Below are 22,301 nucleotides of genomic sequence, written 5' to 3' on the forward strand. Positions count from 1 at the left end.
ATAACTCAGACAGAACAATCGGAGAGAAAGAGTCTAACCAAATACAGGCATCACTGAAAGCAGCCAAAGATAACAATACGTCTTTGGGATGGTTATGAGTAATTTTTTCTCTAATAGTTAAACTTTTGTTAGCAAAGAAAGTCATGAAGTCATTACTAGTTAAAGTTAATGGAATACTCAGCTCAATAGAGCTCTGACTCTTTGTCAGCCTGGCTACAGTGCTGAAAAGAAACCTGGGGTTGTTCTTATTTTCTTCAATTAGTGATGAGTAGAAAGATGTCCTTGCTTTACGGAGGGCTTTTTTATAGAGCAATAGACTCTTTTTCCAGGCTAAGTGAAGTTCTTCTAAATTAGTGAGACGCCATTTCCTCTCCAACTTACGGGTTATCTGCTTTAAGCTACGAGTTTGTGAGTTATACCACGGAGTCAGGCACTTCTGATTTAAAGCTCTCTTTTTTAGAGGAGCTACAGCATCCAAAGTTGTCTTCAATGAGGATGTAAAACTATTGACGAGATACTCTATCTCACTTACAGAGTTTAGGTAGCTACTCTGCACTGTGTTGGTATATGGCATTAGAGAACATAAAGAAGGAATCATATCCTTAAACCTAGTTACAGCGCTTTCTGAAAGACTTCTAGTGTAATGAAACTTATTCCCCACTGCTGGGTAGTCCATCAGAGTAAATGTAAATGTTATTAAGAAATGATCAGACAGAAGGGAGTTTTCAGGGAATACTGTTAAGTCTTCTATTTCCATACCATAAGTCAGAACAAGATCTAAGATATGATTAAAGTGGTGGGTGGACTCATTTACTTTTTGAGCAAAGCCAATAGAGTCTAATAATAGATTAAATGCAGTGTTGAGGCTGTCATTCTCAGCATCTGTGTGGATGTTAAAATCGCCCACTATAATTATCTTATCTGAGCTAAGCACTAAGTCAGACAAAAGGTCTGAAAATTCACAGAGAAACTCACAGTAACGACCAGGTGGACGATAGATAATAACAAATAAACTGGTTTTTGGGACTTCCAATTTGGATGGACAAGACTAAGAGTCAAGCTTTCAAATGAATTAAAGCTCTGTCTGGGTTTTTGATTAATTAATAAGCTGGAATGGAAGATTGCTGCTAATCCTCCGCCCCGGCCCGTGCTACGAGCATTCTGACAGTTAGTGTGACTCGGGGGTGTTGACTCATTTAAAGTAACATATTCATCCTGCTGTAACCAGGTTTCTGTAAGGCAGAATAAATCAATATGTTGATCAATTATTATATCATTTACCAACAGGGACTTAGAAGAGAGAGACCTAATGTTTAATAGACCACATTTAACTGTTTTAGTCTGTGGTGCAGTTGAAGGTGCTATATTATTTTTTCTTTTTGAATTTTTATGCTTAAATAGATTTTTGCTGGTTATTGGTAGTCTGGGAGCAGGCACCGTCTCTACGGGGATGGGGTAATGAGGGGATGGCAGGGGGAGAGAAGCTGCAGAGAGGTGTGTAAGACTACAACTCTGCTTCCTGGTCCCAACCCTGGATAGTCACGGTTTGGAGGATTTAAGAAAATTGGCCAGATTTCTAGAAATGAGAGCTGCTCCATCCAAAGTGGGATGGATGCCGTCTCTCCTAACAAGACCAGGTTTTCCCCAGAAGCTTTGCCAATTATCTATGAAGCCCACCTCATTTTTTGGACACCACTCAGACAGCCAGCAATTCAAGGAGAACATGCGGCTAAACATGTCACTCCCGGTCTGATTGGGGAGGGTATCATCCCCAGACCAATGGGCAAGCAGAACGGGCCAATCAGGAGGTGGAACAGGCCCTGCGTTGCGTGACGGCCGCGCACCCGGCGTCCTGGAGCACCCATTTGGCCTGGATCGAGTATGCCCATAACAGCCAGGTGTCGTCAGCCACCGGCCTCTCCCCTTTTGAGGTGTGTCTGGGGTACCAGCCCCCTTTGTTTCCGGTGGTTGAGGGAGAGGTCGGTGTGCCCTCGGTCCAGGCCCACCTGCGGAAGTGCCGTCGGGTGTGGCGTGCCGCCCGTTCTGCTTTGCTAAGGGCCCGGATGAGGACGAAAGCCCATGCAGACCGTCGGCGGACCCCGGCCCCTGCGTATCGGCCAGGGCAGGAAGTGTGGTTGTCAACCAAGGACATTCCCCTCAAAGTGGACTCACCTAAACTGCAGGATCGGTACATCGGTCCATTCAAGATCCTCAAGGTCATCAGTCCAGCCGCAGTGAGGCTTCAGCTTCCGGCCTCACTGCGGATCCATCCCGTTTTCCATGTGTCCCGGATAAAGCCGCATCACACCTCACCCCTCTGTACTCCGGGTCCGGCACCACCTCCTGCCCGGATCATCGATGGCAAGCCAGCTTGGACTGTGCGCCGGCTCTTGGATGTCCGTAGGATGGGCCGGGGCTTCCAGTATTTGGTGGACTGGGAGGGGTACGGACCCGAAGAACGCTCCTGGGTGAAGAGGAGCTTCATCCTGGACCCGGCCCTCCTGGCCGATTTCTACCGCCGCCACCCGGACAAGCCTGGTCGGGCGCCAGGAGGCGCCCGTTGAGGGGGGGGTCCTGTTGTGTGGGCCGCTGAAGAGGAGGTACTGCTGGCCCACCACCACCAGAGGGCACCCTGCCTGGAATGCGGGCTCCAGGCACCAGAGGGCGCTGCCGCCTCACAGGAGCAGCCGGGGTGACAGCTGTCACTTATCACCTACGACAGCTGTCACCAATCATCTGCTCTGCATCGGTATATTACCAAGACGTCATCTCCACCTCTTTGCCGAGATATCGCTCTACCGAGGAGGTAACGTACTCAGCCAATTGTATTGTCGTCTTGACAATAATACTTTGTTGCTTGTGTGTAGGACAGCTGGAGACTGTATTGGACTTTTTGGATAAGTACTCACACTCCTGCACTTACCAGTATTTCCCTGACGAGAGGTGGAGGTGGTTTTTCCACCATACGTGTTGCTGGGTGATAACGCACCCACATCTAACTGTTTTTGTTCCTCGCCAGCAGTACCAGATCCGACAAGCGGAGGCAGTGGCCACCTGGGAGTTCGGGACTTGGCGGCTCCAGTATTCCCGGGGTTCGGTGGCGGAGGAAATTGTGTGGTTCCGGTTCTGCTTTGGACAGACGTCTTCTATCTTCGAGCCTGCCCACTTGACACCTTTTGTGATTTGACTTCATTGTCAACTATTGTAATCTGTCGTGTTTGTTGTGCTTATTTCACAACAGTAAAAGTGCTATTTGACTTCCTCTATTGTCCGTTCATTTGCGCCCCCTGTTGTGGGTCCGTGTTCCTACACTTTCACAACAAACCATCTGTGAACCAATTAGCCTCCGCTAAATTTAGTTCTGCTAACTTTTAGTCTGCTAACTTTTTTTGCTGGCATAGTGAGTTAAACCTAATGGTCAAAAATATTTGTAAACCCTAAAATCATACATGTTAGTTCCTGTCTGTTGCGTGTTTTGCAACAGTCAGACCACTGTGAGCTCAGTCCTCCCCCAGCAGAAGGAGGTGGGCCGGCTGCCAGCTACTGTTGCAAAAAAGTGTCTTTTATTTTTCACATGCAACAACACAGACAGAGGGCAGGAAACACAAAGCATTTTTCAGTCCTGGTTTCATATATATAAACATATATTATAAACAACTAATTATGGACAGTTTATCAACATTAATGTTAACTGTCATTTTTACAAATTGAAAATATCACACATATCTTTTAAAGTAATGCGCTAATTTTGTAGGTTTGAGCGTTGACAGACACATGCGCCAAAAGACATTATGGAAAAATGATTTTCTTTCAATCCACCCCCCATCAAAATGTCCAGAACACTGCCATCTTCTGGATGGGAGTGTGAAAAGTGACCACTGTTGGTTGCTATTCGTTGTGAATTACACATCACAAACTGAATTTTCAGTTTTGCAAATGCCATATTTGTACAAATGAAAAAAATGACATATTTACAAGTAAACATTTATTTGTAAAAAAACAAAACAAATTAAAGTAACTTGTGTGTTTGCTTTTACAAATAAATAATCCAATTTGTGCACAACAGCGGCAGAAAGACAGAGTGTGCCTTGTGAGAGCCCATTCGATCCCTTGCACGGCATTTGTTTTTATTTGTGTGTGTGTGTGTGTGTGTGTTAGAAGAATTAACACCATCAGTTAGCTCCTTCAAATCGTCATTTGTCAACAAAACAAACTCCGCATGTTTAAGCTCAACATTGCCCCCACGAGTGGTCAGGGTTCGCAGAGTGCAATGATACCAAACGTATGGAATCAAATTGCACTCTAAATGCAACAATGGGATGAATAATCCATGTCACGTGACATACAAAGCACCAATCAAATGACAAGGATCCACTCAGCTGTTATATAAATGGTGTTGTGAATGATATGACAATCTGTACAGAATGTCAGAGGAAATATGAGGTCTATTAGAAAAGTATCCAACCTTATTATTTTTCAAAAACCATATGGATTTGAATCACGTGTGATTGCGTCAGACAAGCTTGAACCCTCGCGCACATGCGTGAGTTTTTCCACGCCTGTCGGTTATGTCATTCGCCTGTGAGCAGGCTTTGAGTGAGGAGTGATCCATCCCCTCAGCGGATTTTCATTGTCAGGAAATGGCGGTATGATTTGGGCTTTTTTTCCATCAGAATTTTTTCAGAAACTGTTAGAGACTGGCACCTGGAAACCATTCAAAAAATTTATCTGGCTTTCGGTGAAAATTTTACAGGCTTCACAGAGAATAAGGAGTGTTACTACAGCTTTAAGGACTGCTTTAAGGATGCTCGGCACACCGCGCTCCGTGCCGCCATCGAGAGCCACAAACCAACGGATCATTTCTAAACAGATGGCTCTGTGGATCCAAGACCATCATGTGCACTTTCTCTGGTTATCACAAGAGCTGGACATCAACCATTTTCCGGCAGATTTCACTTTTAACAAGAGATTTTGTCATGGAAAGCCGAGCGGAGGCTTCGCGCATCACGACCGATTTGGTGATGGAGCGAGACAAAGGAACACCTCCGTTTTGGTCTCACAGGATGGCTTTGAGATGGCATTCAGACAGCTGTCGGTGGTTTTTCCATCGAGTCATTATCCGAGAAATTGTGGATGTGCCTGGACATGCCAGAACATGTCCCGTGAGGCTTCATCATGGCGTTGCTGTGTGCCATGTGGCACCGCTGCGATGTGTGAAGCCTCTGCTCCTCTTTCCATGACAAAAACTCCTGTAACAGTGGAATGTGCCGTTCATTTCCAAACTGGACGCTGTGTTTTATCCGGGACGTCGTCTGACTAGCACAGGAATTGTGAAAAGACGTGGACATCAGCACTTTTTCGGCACATTGAGACAGACGTGCGGAGGAATTATGCGCGTCACGGCGGTGCCGCATGGTGCAAAGCAACGCCGGATGGCTCCACAGAGCCAGTGGTTTGTGGCTCTCGATGGCGGCACAAAGCGCGGCGCGCCGAGCGTCCTTAAAGCAGTCCTTAAAGCAGTCCTTAAAGCAGTCCTTAAAGCTGTAGTAACAGTCCTTATTCTCTGTGAAGCCCGTAAAATTTTCACCGAAAGACAGATAAGTTTTTCGAATGGTTTCCAACTGCCAGTCTCTAACAGTTTCTGAAAAAATTCTGATGGCCCAAATCATTCCGCCATTTCCTGACAATGAAAATCCGCAGAGGGGGTGGACCACTCCTCACTCAAAGCCTGCTCACAGGCGAATGACGCAACCAAGAGGCGTGGAAAAACTCACGCATGCGCACGAGGGTTCAAGCTTGTCTGACGCAATCACACGTGATTCAAATCCATATGGTTTTTGAAAAGAATAATAAGGTCGGATACTTTTCTAATAGACCTCTTATGTAGCCAGCATATTATTGGACAATAAATATAAACTAGTTCCTGATAATGTGTCTGATGATCAAAACCTTGTGACCAACCACAATTGCCAAACTATATCTTACAATAAAAATTACGCAGCTCATATGCTACACTTGTTAAGCAGCAGCTTTTTCCAGATATGGATATTTAGACAATGGTGATGTGATCTAACAATAGAACATCATCATCACTATACTGTTTTCCTTCAGTAGTTTACTGATGATTTCTTTTAAGTATGGAAAGTACCCTGTCTAAAGATTTCTGTTACTACTTGAGAAAATGGTGTTCTGATTCCCTGAAGAATTTTTATTTATTTTTATTGATTATAAAGTGTCTCTGAATTATCTGTAGACGCAATGTGAGAAAGGCAAGTACAGGCAGCATATTATCTATCTGTGCTTCACACAGTGGCAGGTGGTACATTGTCAGCTATGAATGTGTGAACAAAAGCGTAATTATAACTTTCCCGCATCACCTGCTCCAAATTAGCTTGGTTGATCCTACAAATCAGCCAAAGCATTGGCAAAACTTTTTTTTTTTATCACACCCAAAGCGAAACATTTATAAACAAACATTTATTTTTCCTCCAGCACACAGCTTTACTGTATCTGCCACATCATTTATTCTTCAAAAGAATAAACAGAAAGTTTGCAAGATACAGATAATTTTCTTTCAGATTTAAACAATGGGAAAAAAAATTATCTCATCTTTTCATTGCTGAAAGAATTTCCAGGCAGTGTCACAGCTGTAAAAATCTTGTACAATCCAATGATAAGGCTGAAGCCTCAGCATGATCTAACTGGAAATCAGACTCTTCACTGTGATCACAGAACAATCAAAGTGGACTTTTTTGAATCAGTAACATTTTCTCAGGGTGGGTCCTGGCTCGGGGCAAAGTTATGGGTTTGTACCCTATTGTCGTCTGCCTCCCCTTATTTGATCCTTTTAGTTGCCCTTTTATGATCATTTTCTATTACGTTATCTCTGGTTCTGTTTATTATGTATCTTTGGCATTTTATTATCTTGTATTCTTTTTGTTTTTGGTATTGTTTCCTGTGATCATTTGTTCCTCATTCCATCATCTGTTTTGCTGTAGGTTCTGGTTTTGTTTCTGTTCTTTCTTTATTTTCTGGTCATTCCATAGTTTAGTTTCTTATTTTCTGTGATGTTGTTATACTTCGACCACATTCTGTTCTACTTTGGGTTATAATCGGTTCTATCTTATTTCCCGTGTTTGTGATGTCATATTCAGATTTGGTTCAAGTTGTGTTTACAGTCTTATTACTCTTGTGCTATTTTTTTAGGTCTGTCTCTCTGTTTCCTAGTTTGCCCTTTATTTTGCTTACGTTTCCTTTTGTTGGTCTGTGAGCACGTTATCCTTTCACCATTGGTTTTCATTCACTGACTCCTCTTGCTTTAGATCTGCTTTGTTTTCACTCACACACTCTCTCTCTCTTGCTTCTCATCCCGTCTCTTTGTTTCACCAGACCACACCTCCTTCCAGAACCCTCGATCACACATGCACCTTGTTTCATCACCTGTTATTTAAGCTCTCACTTCCCTCACTGCGTTGCCAGCTCGTAGATCTTTGTATCTTCGTTCTAGCCCTGATCTTGTCTCGTTTGCCTCAGTGTTTTTGACCTTGTTCTGTTTTTCCTGATTTCGCCTTCTGCTGCTGCCTCTGATATTGTATCTCTCCGTGCCTTGGACCTCAGCCTGTTCTTGACCACATATTTTTGCCTTGCCCTCATCTGTACCTTTGCTGCACTGCCTGCCTTTCTGTGTACCAGACCCTGGACTGTTTGTGAGATAAAGTTTATTATTACATCTTATGCATCGTCTGAGAGTTTGCATTTGTGTCCACCCTCCTACTGTACCACGCGACCACGTATCCTGACACATTTGGTCAATGAGCAAAATAGTGGAAAGCCATAGCTCTCGATCATCTTCTGCAGGAAAATAAAGTGTTTCATCACAATGCCAAGAATTAATAGGACTGCCTCTTCTGTCGCTATGGTGATTGAGTCACCAACCCTCAGTAGGTTCACAGTGAGTATCCTCAAACACTTTCTTTTGCTCTCACAGAAATGTGTGTAACCTAACACACTTCTTTATCATGAAGCACATAGCTGGTGGAGCTCTGATTGTTACAAGAAGTTTAACCTGAACCCATCAAGTCAGAGCTATACAGTATGAGAATACAATATACTCCATACTAGTGGTGTGATCAGAGTTGGTCCACTGTGTTTTGGAACGCATGTGAAACACAGATTAATTGCAAAGTTTTCATTTGGGTGACAATTTTTTGACTACCAAAAAAACGGAACACTCTGCAATGTGATACTCAAGTTTACGCAAAGATGCCGTATAATTTAAAGTATGCTTCCTCTGTATGGACAAAAAATTGTTCTATTACAAAATACAATCTATTACCAAATACACAATTTCAGATAAGCTTCTCAGAGAAACCAGGACATGTCCTGGGAAAACAGTACGTTTGGGCACTCTAATTTACATGAATGTAAGGTTGTGTCATGGTGACCTATTTTTAAAGTGATAAATATGTGAATTTCATTGCAGTCCATGGTAAAATCATGGTCTAAGTAGAGGTTAAAGCAGCATCATGCACATGTCACGGGGCGCACGTGTACACAGGGGCTGTCCATCCAGATAGCACACAAACTGGCTGACAGCCTGTCAGTGATCGCTTGCTGTTAGTCCAGTGAAAAATCCCTTTGGGTGTTTGATCAGTATATAAATGCATTGCTTGATTTTATTTGTCTGGCTGGACTCTGTAACTGCTTTTGAACTGCGGTGGCAGTGCGCCAACTTCCCACATGTGTGCAACTTTCAGATGCAGCCAGTGGACTTTCTCTTTTCTCTTTTTTAAACTCTTTTTTGTTGTCATTTTACTTGATACACATCTTAAAGCCCAGTCTCACTTTTTTTTGTGCTTCCGTCACCAAATGAGTAAAATTTTCATGATGTTTTTTTTAACTAACTATTACTAACCCTACTCCTTTCCCCAACCCTTACCATAACCCCCCCATGCGCAGCTTCACTTTTAATTTCATGCAGCCATCACAGAATGAATTAGAATTAATTCATGCTGCTGTGACGAAAATTATGCGCTTTTCATCAAAGTTCAAAGTTCTTTATTAATCGTCTCCTTTTGGAGAAATTTAGTTTGATGCATGAGGGGGCTCACCTGCACAGACAATAAAAACAGGACCAGCCTTTACACAATAAAAGCCACAAAAATAAATATCACCATCAATAAAATAACATAAATAACCAAAAATAACCTTAAAAAAATCACTATAATCAGCCCACTATATCCTACTAAAATGTGCAAAATTTGTCCTAAGACATACGTACAATTTAAGCTTGTTCATTAATAAGCTTAACAGATAACGGAACAAATGAGTGTTTGTACCGATTACATTTGCACAAAGGAACACGATATCTCTTACCCAAGTTTAGCAAGGTGTACTCTGAGTGCAGAACATGTGAGCTGTCCATTAAGATGTTTTTTTGCTTGTGTAATGGTTGCTCTGTCAGAGAGTTCTTGAAAACTGGGAGGAGTATGGCCCATGATCTTATCTGCAGTCTTTATAAGGGCATGGATCTGTGCTTTCAATTTGACTGGAAGGTTCCCAGACCAGCCGGTGATACCATAGCGAAAAATGGACTCAATTGTAGCTCTGTAAAAACTTTGCATTATGTTCTTGCAGACCCCGAATAAACAGAGTCTGCGCAAAAAGTGCAACCGTTGGTGAATTCTGACACTGACAGAAGTAACATGTGTCTGCCAGCTTAAGTTACTGTCAATGTGAACACCAAGATATTTGTAAGAGGTCACCTGTTTAATTGTGAGGTCGTTTATGACAACAGGTCTCCGGCTGATCTGGGATCCAACATCATCTCCACTGTCTTGTTTGTATTTATCTGGAGTTTATGGTTGTCACACCAAACCACAAAATCATTCACAGCAGCCATATGGGAAGAAACATCAAGTGACCTGGAAAGTAAACTCAGAATGACAGTATCATCAGAAAACTTCACCACATACTGATCAGGCCCAGAGCTAACACAGTCATTAGTATACAGAGTAAAGAGGAATGGTGAGCTGACGCACCCCTGCGGAGGTCCCGTACAGCTCACCACTGTATCTGAAAGTGTTCCGTTTATTTTCACTTGCTGTGGTCGATCCGTCAAAAATGAATAATACCACTTAATTAGAAAGGGGTTAACTTTCATTTGTGCCAACTTCCTAAGAAGAATATGTGGCTGAATAGAGTTAAACGCAGAACTAAAATTAATAAACAGCATTCTGGCATATGTACCAGGCCTATCAAGGTGCTGTAATGTGAGGTGCATCAAAGTTGTTATAGCATCACTTGTGCTGCATTTCCTTTTATAAGCAAATTGGTAACTGTCTAAAAATGGCTCCACATCAGATTGAAGCACATCTATCATAAGTCGTTCCAAAACTTTACAAACATTTGAGGTAATTGCCACTGGCCTATAGTCATTGTCTTCCTGAGGACATTGACTTTTTTGGAACTGGAAAAATGATGTTTTTTTTTCCAGATTTCTGGTACCATCTGTGTGTCAATGGAGAGCTGAAACAGCTGCTGCCAAGCAGGCGCTAGCTCATTTGCAAATGTTTTCAGGAGAAAAGTGGACATCTTATCTGGCCCTGTAGCTGTTTTCCCGCACATAGATTTAAAAGTTTTTGCCACAGCATCGGCATCTATCAGAATCCTGTTCTTCGAATCACATGTCACATCCTTAAGGACAACACAGCAGTCCTTAATGCTATCAGTTTCAAATCGTAAATAAAAATTGTTCAACTCATTTGCCCTCTTAGTCTCATCAGTGACAAACAGAGGCTTTCTCTTTGCCTCCATGTTGGTCATGGCTTTAATGGAGTCCCACAATTTCCTGGAGTTGGACCTAGAAAGGTCACAATATCACGAACTAATAGATTAATGCATATTTCGTGCTGCTGAATCATGACTTGCCGTGAGAACAGGTTGCATCTTAACACAACTTGTAGTTGGATTATTGTTGTGCGATAGCACTTCACATGGGATTTATTCATACCAGAGGTGGATTATGTATTTTTGATCGGATCGACATTGCCAGCACACAGCGCAGCCGGGTGAAAGGGACTTGACCAGCTCTCTGCGCTGTGGAGCGCAAGTTACCAGAGGTGAGTTACATGTTTATTTATGCTGTCACGTGATGGGCATACATTTCCACATCATACCTGCTACAGACTTAAGATGTGTATGTGTAATAATACATGCTTTCCAGCGATGATGTCCCATTCAGCTGCATTGCGGGGCACTGCACCGAGCCTCTGACATGTGCACAGTGCCACATACATGTTATTACATAACAACATTTCCTTCGCACTCCCTGGCCAGGGTCCACAACATGTCGGCAGGCTTTGCTGTGACCGATTGATCTCAGAGCTCAATCAACCGCGATTAGATCATTTCAGTTGCTGTTTTGATGCCATCTGAATATGTAAATTGTGGTCAGATGGTTGTCAGGACCGCCGTTGGATAGGTGTCCCATCTCGATGGTGCCCGGAGAGTTTTGAACATGTGCGTCACACTCAAGGCCACTGGCTGATTTTGACCAACTGTTTTGACTTCTGCAGATGGCTGTCAGAACGTTTTGGAACTGAAATCTGACACTTTTCAGATGTCCGCCAATTTATAAGTCCGATGCCACTCTGCATGTTTCCAGCTATGTGTGAGGTGGGTATAAGAATAAGATGAACTTTATTAAATTGTTTTGCCAGAGTGCCGAAACAATAGCAGACTCTCAACACTCACGCATTCGGCGTGAGACTTACACTTTAAAGCGGTCTTGTCAGGTTTCACATATTTGGCATGAGACTCAACATGTTATGCTCTCATGCTAATGTATGACAATCGCCAACATTTCATCACAATGAGCTGCAAGACAAGATTCAGCAGAAAATAACTCATTGAGCATATGTATCTCAGCTTGAGAGCTCTGTAACAGTAAATATTGTTTTTTTTTTCTTTTTTTTAACAGTGAGAACAGTGAGTACAACATGATTATGCAAAATGACTGTACTTGCAGAAGATGTTGACAATATTGCACATAGCTCTGAGTAACTGAAAAACTCCAGGGTGCAGGGTAAGGACCCCTTCACACATAGTGTGAATATGTACAACTCAGAGCAACTCCCGTTGAAACAGCTCGTATGAGCGCACCATGAAATATCGCACTGATGGGCAGGGGTGCACAATGCTGGTGCCACTGAGCTATCATCGCTGGCCTGTGAAAGACGCAGGAAACTGCCTGATGTCAGGAATGTCATGGACATATAAAAAAATAAAATAAAAACACACACCATATAAAAACATCACATTATATTGAATCCCTCTAATCAAGTGGGCAATGCAAATATGATCTGTCTGTTGCTCTGTAGATGACCCATGGACACAGAGATACAGTCATGAAGTGACATGAATGAGAAGCAGTTCACTCGCCTCATCATGTCCACATCTGCTGGTGCGTGTCCAGCCGGCCCAGGTGCGTGTCCTGCTTGGCATGCATGTCTTGTGGACAGCACACCACAGGACAGACACCGGAGCTCACATGGGTGACGTGACAGTCTACTGCCATGAGTCACCCTGGAGTTGTACGTATTTGCACGTATTTGCATGTGTGAAGGAGCCCTTAGCTTTTGTCTGCTTAGGTGACTTAGGAAACATGTATAATGGGTATAGAAATTAATGAATATTTCACTTAAAATGGATGTGTCAAATTTTGCACATACCTGCAAGTTGATGAGTGAATTTCACTTTGCACTTATAGTCATTAACACATATAAAATGTTTTATTCATAAATCACCTGCAAAATGTTCACCAACACAACATCCAAAGTCTTGAAAGCCCATACAGTTTGTTAATCATTATATGGGATCTCAGTTAATCACGCTCATCCTGTATTAAACAACAGTAGAGTTTATACAGTCTGAGTAAGGTAGAAAGTCACCTACGGACTATACACAGCACTGAAAACAGAATAGATGTGTCCCAGTCACAGTACTGTTGAGTTTTTTTTTTTTTTTTTTTTAACCTTCTGAGGTCCAAAATCATTTTTTCTATTTTACCATACTTTTAGTAACTCCCTTTGTAAGGTATATCCTATTTGATTCTCAATGAAAGCTTGAGTTCTGGGTCTTCCTGGTGGAAACTGCACAATGGTACATTTCTTCCTAGTGCAATAAGTTGGCTTAAAGAACACACTGGAATTAAATTGACTGGTGGTCTGATATTTACCACTGAACATCTTCAATAGTGTTCCATTTATGCCTTATGACACATAGAAGATAGAGGACTAAGTTTTATGTGGACACTATGGTCCATTGGTGTGGGTGTTTATCCCTGATTCCTTTGCATGAAAGGGATGAGGGTCTGTGTCTCCTGCTGGACAGCAAGCCAATCTGATGCAGGTTGCCAGATGCAGGTTACCAGTCTGATTCAGGTTTACAACATAAGCTGCTACCCAACAGTGGTGGGCACAGATAACCAAAAAATTAACTTTGATAACATATAATAAGATAACTAAAACGTTATCTTTGATAAATATAAACCGATAAACCACCCAAAAATGTATCAGAAGTTACAGATAATCAATAACCTATAAATTCTGGTGTTGTCTATAGGACATTTGCAGTTACTAAAGAGCTGAAATTGATTTTTAACTATCGCTTTTGAAAGCATCAAAAGTGGTAAAAGACCTAAAGAATAAGCAAGAATGTTTGACTATGCTGCCCCCTGCAGGAAGCAGCACAGACAAATTCTGAGCACCAACAAAATCAACTCTTTACTAATCATAATCATTTTTCTTTCAACATTCTGCTCCTGCTGGAAACTCTTATTTACAACAACACACACCAAGAGGCACACCAAGAGCAGCCATAACATCAGCTCCCTATCAATTTCAACGCTCCGGTCAGGCGGAGGTCTTGAAAAATAAAGTCATACTAACTTATGGTTTTTTGAAAATATTGATAGAATAACTCCATTAATGTCAATTCTGTCATTTGTACAAAGTTAAAATATAACATATATCTTTTAATGTTGAATAAGGCACTAATTCTGAGGTTTTGTAACAAACACAGACCGCAAAGCATTCTGGGTAAAAGTGCTAAACAGTGATTGGTTCAGTAATCCATTATGTAAACCAACACGTTAATGTGACGTGTGTCGTGTGTTGGTTTAAAGATAAATGTGTGCTTTTGTAAAATATTCCATTTTTATTTGTAAAAACAGGCATTTTTACAGAGCCCTGGAAGTGTCATCGCAATTGCATGTTTTAAAACTTTTATGATGTTGTAAAATGTGCACTCAATATTAGTAAGTAAGTAAGTAAATTTATTTATATAGTGCCTTTCACAGACATAAGGCCATGTACACACGTTGTCGGGTATTTGTAAAACCGAATATCTTACCCTTTCAGTTTGGGGAAAAAACTTCATCCACACTACGTCGTTTAAAAAAAAAAAATCCATCCACATCGAACCATATAAATGTGTTGTAATTAGTCTGCCAAACCTTTGGGTGGCGGTACTGATTAAAATTCTATCCAATCAGGAGCCTTATTCTCTTGTCGTCACTTCCACAAAAACTAAAAACATGGCGCCAACCTCGTTCGTGTGGACCGATAAGGAGTCGGAGTTACTTCTAACCGTAGTTTTAGAATACAAAGTTAACATATATGCACACAAAAAGCGCCTGGACAATGGACAATACCAACACTTTGAGAGCAGCCATGTACCCAGACGTTTAATACTGCCATGAACACTCCTGGCCAGTAGATGGCAGTAGCGGCCTTGAAAAAATGTCAAACAAAATTCCAGATAATCCGTGTCTGCTACATTTAAGATGGAATTTAACAAACGCAAATACACTAACGTCTATAAACCCAGAGAATATATTCACAAGAGTTTTAGGCACTAGAGTTTAATGCTGTTATCTGTGGACCCTGAACAGAGTGTCTGAAATGCATTTGTCCTGTCGTGAACGTCTGAGATTACCTTATGCTACCCATAATGCATTGCTGCCTGGCACAGCATGTGCTCACAAAACGTTAAAAATTAGCACATTACTTTAAAATGAAAACATATATCTGATATTTTCACTTTATAAACTTCAGACATGACAATAATTTTAAATAACTTGTCTAAAATGAGTGGTTAAAATTTGAACCATAAGTTAAACATGTATGCCTCTGGATGACTTGGTGACATTGCGATTACATTAGTATGGTGTTAAAGGAAATGAGTGGTTTCTGATTGCAGAGGGTAGAACAACATGCTTATTAGGAAACTTTTAACAGGTAGGTCTCAACAGCTTTAACAGTTTTAAAAATGTTTTTCACTGTTTAGTTTAGTACGTTATCGGTCTAAAAGTTATCGGACTAAAAGTTATCGGTAGGTAATTCATCGGTAGGTAATTAGCCCGATGATGGTTTTTAAATTTATCTAAAAAGAGAATCCGATAATGAAAACATTATCTTCAATAATTATCTGTTATCAGAAGTGTGCCCACCACTGCTACCCAATTACACTTGGGTGAACTGGGACAATGCAGATGAAGTGTTATAGACAGGTACTGTGACTTACAATCGAACCTAGGTAGTAGACAATTGGTAGCCCAACACACCTTATCTCACTGAGCTAGTACCTGCTCTACTGCATATGTTAGAAATGGATGAAAGTTTCACATTCACACTTTTCTGTGTTTGTTCTGTGCTTTGATCTAAACCCAGTGGGGTTCCCATAAAGTAGTATTGATGGATATGACTGTATTCTTTAAGAGGACCAAAACATGAGAATCTACACTGGATATTTCTTCTTAGCTGGTCATCTTTTTCATTTCAACAACAAAGCATCATTGGATTGACATTTCAGAGACCAAGAACTGCTCAGGAGGAGACACGTGATCTTTCCCAAAGCACCAGCTCCCATTTCAGCCCAAAGCCCAAACACACTTTGGAAAAGATTATCCTCAAGCTGAAGAGTTTTTCTCAGCGATCAAGACATCAAATGCACCCAAGTGGGTCCTGATAAAACAATATGAGTACAACCTGATGCAACTACCGAGGGAATTACAAAACTGTGCTCAATTTTATCAGCTCAATGAAAATTTCATCATCAGGAATGTTTTCCAGGCTGGGATGGCACACAATCAAAAATCTGCTGTGTGACTGCATATTCTGATGCAGACTGTATTACAACAGGGGTCTGTTGATAACATGCTGTGTTTGGAATGAGAGTGGACACAAAAATATAGCAATTGATAGAAAAGAATCAGTTGGAAATATTGTTGCTAAGCATACTAAAAAATACACTCAAATTAGTTCTGATTGAGGCAACTGACAGATTTGCAAATCTGTGTGCCATTTCTCCTTAAAGTAGGGCTACAATCCTCAAGGTTCTGGATTTCCCCATTTCTCACCACATGTTTATTTCATGAACAAGAAGCAAGACATTCGTTGAGTGTCTCTTGTGTGTCTTAAAAATGGTCAGGATTCACAAGGGATGCAGAAGTGGTGAAAAACACACTTCTCTGAAAATGCTTCATCATCCTTTGGTGGTTGTTTCTGAGTTCTAAAATGCAATTTTGGGTCAATTTTTTTGAAATTGTATGAGTGAGCTTCCTTTGTGTGACCATGAGCGACTTCCAGTTATCTTGGTGAACCTTCTGCTTCCTCTGTACTTCCTCTGTGCATCCATCGCCGATCCTAGGGGACCAAACAACACATGAAAATTACAGCAAACAACCCTGATCATTGTGCATGCATGAATGATCCCTGAATGACGATGTATTCCCTGTGCCTTTCTCGTGCCTCCTTTGAACATTCTTCAGCCTCTGTAGCTGCTGAGCATGTGTTCATATTGTCTTTGCTTCCACTGAGCATCCCCTGAACAACCTCTGCAACCCATCTGCCTCCTTTGAGCTTCCGGTGGTGTGCTGGCACATGTAGTGGATGCACAAGGGAAGAACAAAGAACTTCATCATGTGTAAAGAGAGGGTTTAAAGGGCCCGTCACACTGGAGTCACAACCGCCCTGCCACAGGTTCATGACAAACTATGGCAGGTGTGTGCACCACATTTGCTCGACTATCACAGAAAAAATGGGTATCAGCGATGTGTCGCGTGCTGAAAAACAGTAACAGAGTGTGTCCTGAACATGTTCCACATACTTGTCTCAACCCCATGATGATTTGAGAATGTGGGGAATATTTTTTTATACAATGGCCGAGTGGATCCTTGTCATTTGATTGGTGTCATGTGACATGGATTATTCATCTCATTTGTGATGCATTGCATTTAGAGTGCAATTTGCTTCAATTAGGGTGGAAATTTGGTTCCATACGTTTGGTACCATTGCAGTCTGCACACACACACACACATACACACACACACACACAAAACAAATCCACTGTGCTGTAAGCCGTATAGAGGCAGAGCTATTAGGAGGAAGTTAGAATGAAAAGCTGGACTCATTTTTGGCGTCATTTTTTTCGCTGCACTGGGGAGGTACACTGTCTTTTTTTGGAAGTGCATGCATCGCAAACAACATCGTCAGAATTACTTTTGGACTTGTATTTAAAGTTCATGTTGGATCATTGATGTCAGACATGATTTTTCACTGGAGTGAGGATTGTACACAAGCTCTTTTTCTTTTTATTCTGGAAGTACACAAAGTCAGTGCAGTGACACAACAAAATGTAAGTCCCTTTTGTGTTGTTTATAAATTAATATAATATCAAATGGCAAGGATCTATTTTAGGCATTATATAAAACAAATAATGAATGTATTTACATTCTTTCAATGGAACAAATATTTCATGAGCTGAAAGCTGGACCATACCATTCAACATACCATTACCATGTTTGGTAATGGTATGTTGAATGGTATGGTCCAGCTTTCAGCTCATGAAATATTCGTACCATTGAACTCATAAACATTCATTATTTGCATACTAGTGTTCCACAGTGGTACCAACTCTGTGCCACAATATGCCACACGTGTGTATTATGGTGACTGGCAAACTGAGGATGGGGAGAAAAATATATTTCAGGATGACGAAAAGTTATGAATAGCCACAGTGCTGAAATTTGGAAAGCAGTCTGTGTGAAGAGCATCAAACCTATAAAAACAGACATGCTTTGGATTATTTATTGATATATTTATTTTTAGTCTGCACTCAGAATTACATTCTCCTACATTTTGCATGCGACAATGTAGGTGAGACAACGACACGTTTTATGTGGACGCTTGTGTTCACACAATATTAATATAAACTGAGGAAATTTCTGATTGTTTTACAAAAAGTAAAAGGCACAAAATATATGACTGCACCCATCCCAGTGTGGCAAAATAATGAGGATTTCTTGGAATTATTTCACCTCTCCTCCCATATAAAGCCTGTGTCACCTGAATAATCTATCCAACAAGGGATTTATCAGTCAGTCATCCTGGCAAATCCTCAAAGAATTTTTGGAACACAGCAACACTATAAACTCAGGTCAATATATGAACACTTTGCCACAACTGTACATATGCTTAAAGGCCCCTTCACACATAACATGAAAGACACAGAAACCGGAAGAAAATCCGCAAACCAAAAACGAAATGGGGACCCACAAAACATTACACCTGCTGTTGGGAGGGATGCACGGTCAGACAGGCGTGCACAATACCGTGGCAATGGTTTCGTGCATGCTCGTGTTCGCGTGCATGAACACAGTGCGAGCATGTGGAAAATCGCGCACACAGCAGCGGAGCAAAAAAATAATAAAACACCATAATTTATAATACTTAATTCTTGTTATAAAGAGCAGAGTTAACCTCTGCCTAAACGTACACCAGGAAGTAATGAAATGACGTGGATTACTGTTCATTCTTTTATGTTTTACATGAATTACCTGATGTGTTCCTTCTCTTGAAGACATTAACCAGGCGCCCTTCTCAAGAAGAGTGGGGCACTTAGGCACTTTTCACAGAGAAATGTGCTCGCCTGCTCTCCACTATCATGCCGGGAGCGCAAATAACCACACCTTTTCTACATGCCCTATGAGCGGTGTTAGATGTTCATGTGTGGCACCTGGAATTTGGCTGACACCTGACGAGAGAAGGGTTGAATGGGCACTTGCAGGGCATTCACTGTCTTTCAGTCCCTTGTGTACACGAATGATTGTGGCAACAGCTGTACGAGGCATTTGAGGCAGCTCCAGTTTTTCATGAATGGTATGCAATTCCTCCTTCATGCGCCACTCAGTGTTGTGAAAGTGTAGTGACACGGACCCACAACAGGGGGCGCAAATGAACGGTCAATAGATGAGCCAAAAAGTAACAATTTAATGTTGTGAAATGTGCACAACGAATATGCAGACAATCTCAAAATATGATTACAGTCAAATTACAAAGATGACGTGTGGGTAGGCTCGAGGATAGAAGACGTCTGTCCTGAGAAGGGCCGGAACCACACGATTTCTGCCACCACCGAACCTGGTGAATACTGGAGCCGCCAAGTCCCGAATTCCCAGGTGATCACCGTCTCCGACTGTCGGATCTGGTACTGCTGGCGAGAACAAAGACAGTCAAGTGTGGGTGTGTGTACACCCAGTAACAACAACGGTGGGAATGCCACCTCCACCTCTCACTCAATATGTGATGAGTATCGTAGTGATTCCTCAGGGGAAAAGAGTGCCGTCTTGCACTCACTCAGCTTCCACAGATAGAGGAACCGGTACTCCTGCAAACACTCACAATATACAGATATATTGTAACACAAAACGGCTGAGGATATTACCTTCAATGAAGTACGATATCTCGGCGATGAGGTGGAGATGACGTCTGGGTTTTATGGAGTGAGGTGATGAAGAATGAGTGACAGCTGTCAGGAAGTAATGAGTAACAGCTGTCACTCCCGGCTGTGTCCATGGCGGCAGCGCCCTCTCGTGCCTGAAGCCCGCACTTCAGGCAGGGCGCCCTCTGGTGGTGGGCCAGCAGTACCTCCTCTTCTGGCGGCCCACACAACAGGACCCCCCCCCCTCAACGGGCGCCTCCTGGCACCCGACCAGGTTTGTCGGGGTGTCGGCGGTAGAAGTCGGCCAGGAGGGCCGGATCCAGGATGAAGCTCCTCTTCACCCAGGAGCATTCTTTGGGTCCATACCCTTCCCAGTCCACCAGATATTGGAACCCCCGGCCCATTCGACGGACGTCCAGGAGCCGGCGCACTGTCCAAGCCGGCTCCCCGTCAATGATCCGGGCAGGAGGTGGCGCCGGACCGGGAGCACAGAGGGGTGAGGTGTGGTGAGGTTTGATCCTGGAAACATGGAAGACCGGGTGGATCCGCAGTGAAGCTGGGAGCTGGAGCTTCACCGCGGCAGGGCTGAGGACTTTGAGGATACGGAAGGGGCCGATGAACCTGTCCATCAATTTTGGAGACTGTACTTGCAGGGGGATGTCCTTCGTTGACAACCACACCTCCTGCCCGGGCTGGTATGCAGGGGCCGGGGACCGCCGGCGGTCTGCATGGGTCTTGGCCCTCGTCCGGGCTTTCAACAAGGCAGAACGGGCGGTGCGCCACACCCGACAGCACCTCCGAAGATGGGCCCGGACCGAGGGCACCCCGACCTCTCCCTCCACCACGGGAAATAATGGGGGCTGATACCCCAAACACACCTCAAATGGGGAGAGGCCGGTGGCAGAAGACACCTGGCTGTTATGCGCATACTCGATCCAGGCCAGATGGTTACTCCAGGCCGTCGGGTGTGCGCGGATGTTACGCAGCGGAGGGTCTGTTCCAGTTCCTGGTTGGCCCGCTCTGCCTGTCCGTTTGTCTGTGGATGGTACCCGGACGAGAGGCTCACGGTGGCCCCCAGTTCCCTGCAGAAGCTCCTCCAGACGTGTGAGGAGAACTGGGGACCACGGTCAGAGACGATGTCGGTGGGTATCCCATGCAGACGGACGACGTGGTGGACCAGGAGGTCTGCTGTCTCCTGGGCTGTTGGGAGCTTCGGGAGGGCCACAAAGTGGGCCGCCTTGGAGAATCGGTCCACTATCGTGAAGATGGTGGTGTTGCCCTGGGACGGCAGGAGGCCCGTGACGAAATCCAGGCCGATGTGGGACCAGGGGCGATGAGGCACCGGTAAAGGCTGGAGAAGTCCTTGGGACCTTTTATGGTCTGCCTTGCCCCTGGCACAGGTGGTGCAGGCCTGGATATACTCCCGGACGTCGGCCTCCATAGACGCCCACCAGAAGCACTGCTGGACAACTGCCACGGTCCTGGATGACAGGAGAGCTTGGAACCGTGACAGAAGTCCAAGACTGCAGCTCTGGCCTCTGGTGGGACGTATAAATGGTTCTTCGGACCTGTTCCTGGGTCCGGGCTCCGTGCCAGGGCCTCCCGGACGGTCTTCTCCACATCCCAGGTGAGGGTGGCCACGATAGTGGACTCCGGCAGGATGGGCTCCGGTGGATCCGACAGTGCAGTTTTGACCTCCTCTTTGTGTACCCGGGACAAGGCATCCGACCTCTGGTTCTTGGTCCCGGGGCGATAGGTGATCCGGAAGTCAAAACGCCCGAAGAACAGTGACCAGCGGGCATGCCTGGGGTTCAGCCGCTTGGCGGTCCTGATATACTCCAGGTTCCGATGGTCAGTGAAAACCGTGAACGGCACAGACGCTCCCTCCAACAGGTGTCTCCACTCCTCAAGAGCCTCTTTCACTGCAAGGAGTTCTCGATTGCCGACGTCATAGTTCCGTTCAGCCGGGGTCAACCTGCGTGAAAAGTAGGCACACGGGTGAAGAACCTTATCGGTCTCTCCGCTCTGGGACAGCATGGCTCCTATCCCTGAGTCAGAGGCGTCCACTTCAACCATGAACTGGCGGCTAGGGTCGGGCTGCACCAAAACTGGCGCAGTAGAGAACCGTCGTTTCAACTCCTTGAACGCGGCTTCGCACCGATCCGACCAGGTGAAGGGGACTTTTGGAGAGGTCAGGGCTGTCAGGGGGCTAACTACCTGACTATAGCCCTTAATGAACCTCCTATAGAAATTAGCGAAGCCGAGGAACTGTTGCAGCTTCCTACGGCTTGTTGGTTGGGGCCAATCTCTCACCGCCGCAACCTTGGCCGGATCAGGGGCGACGGAGTTAGAGGAGATGATAAACCCCAGGAAGGACAAAGACGTGCGGTGAAACCCGCACTTCTCGCCCTTCACAAACAGTCGGTTCTCTAACAACCGCTGCAGGACCTGACATGGGTCTCAGGATCCGGAGAAAAGATGAGAATATCGTCCAGATATATGAAGATGAATCGGTGCAG

Source organism: Thalassophryne amazonica, chromosome 13 (assembly GCF_902500255.1).
Source record: "Thalassophryne amazonica chromosome 13, fThaAma1.1, whole genome shotgun sequence".
NCBI lineage: Eukaryota > Metazoa > Chordata > Actinopteri > Batrachoidiformes > Batrachoididae > Thalassophryne > Thalassophryne amazonica.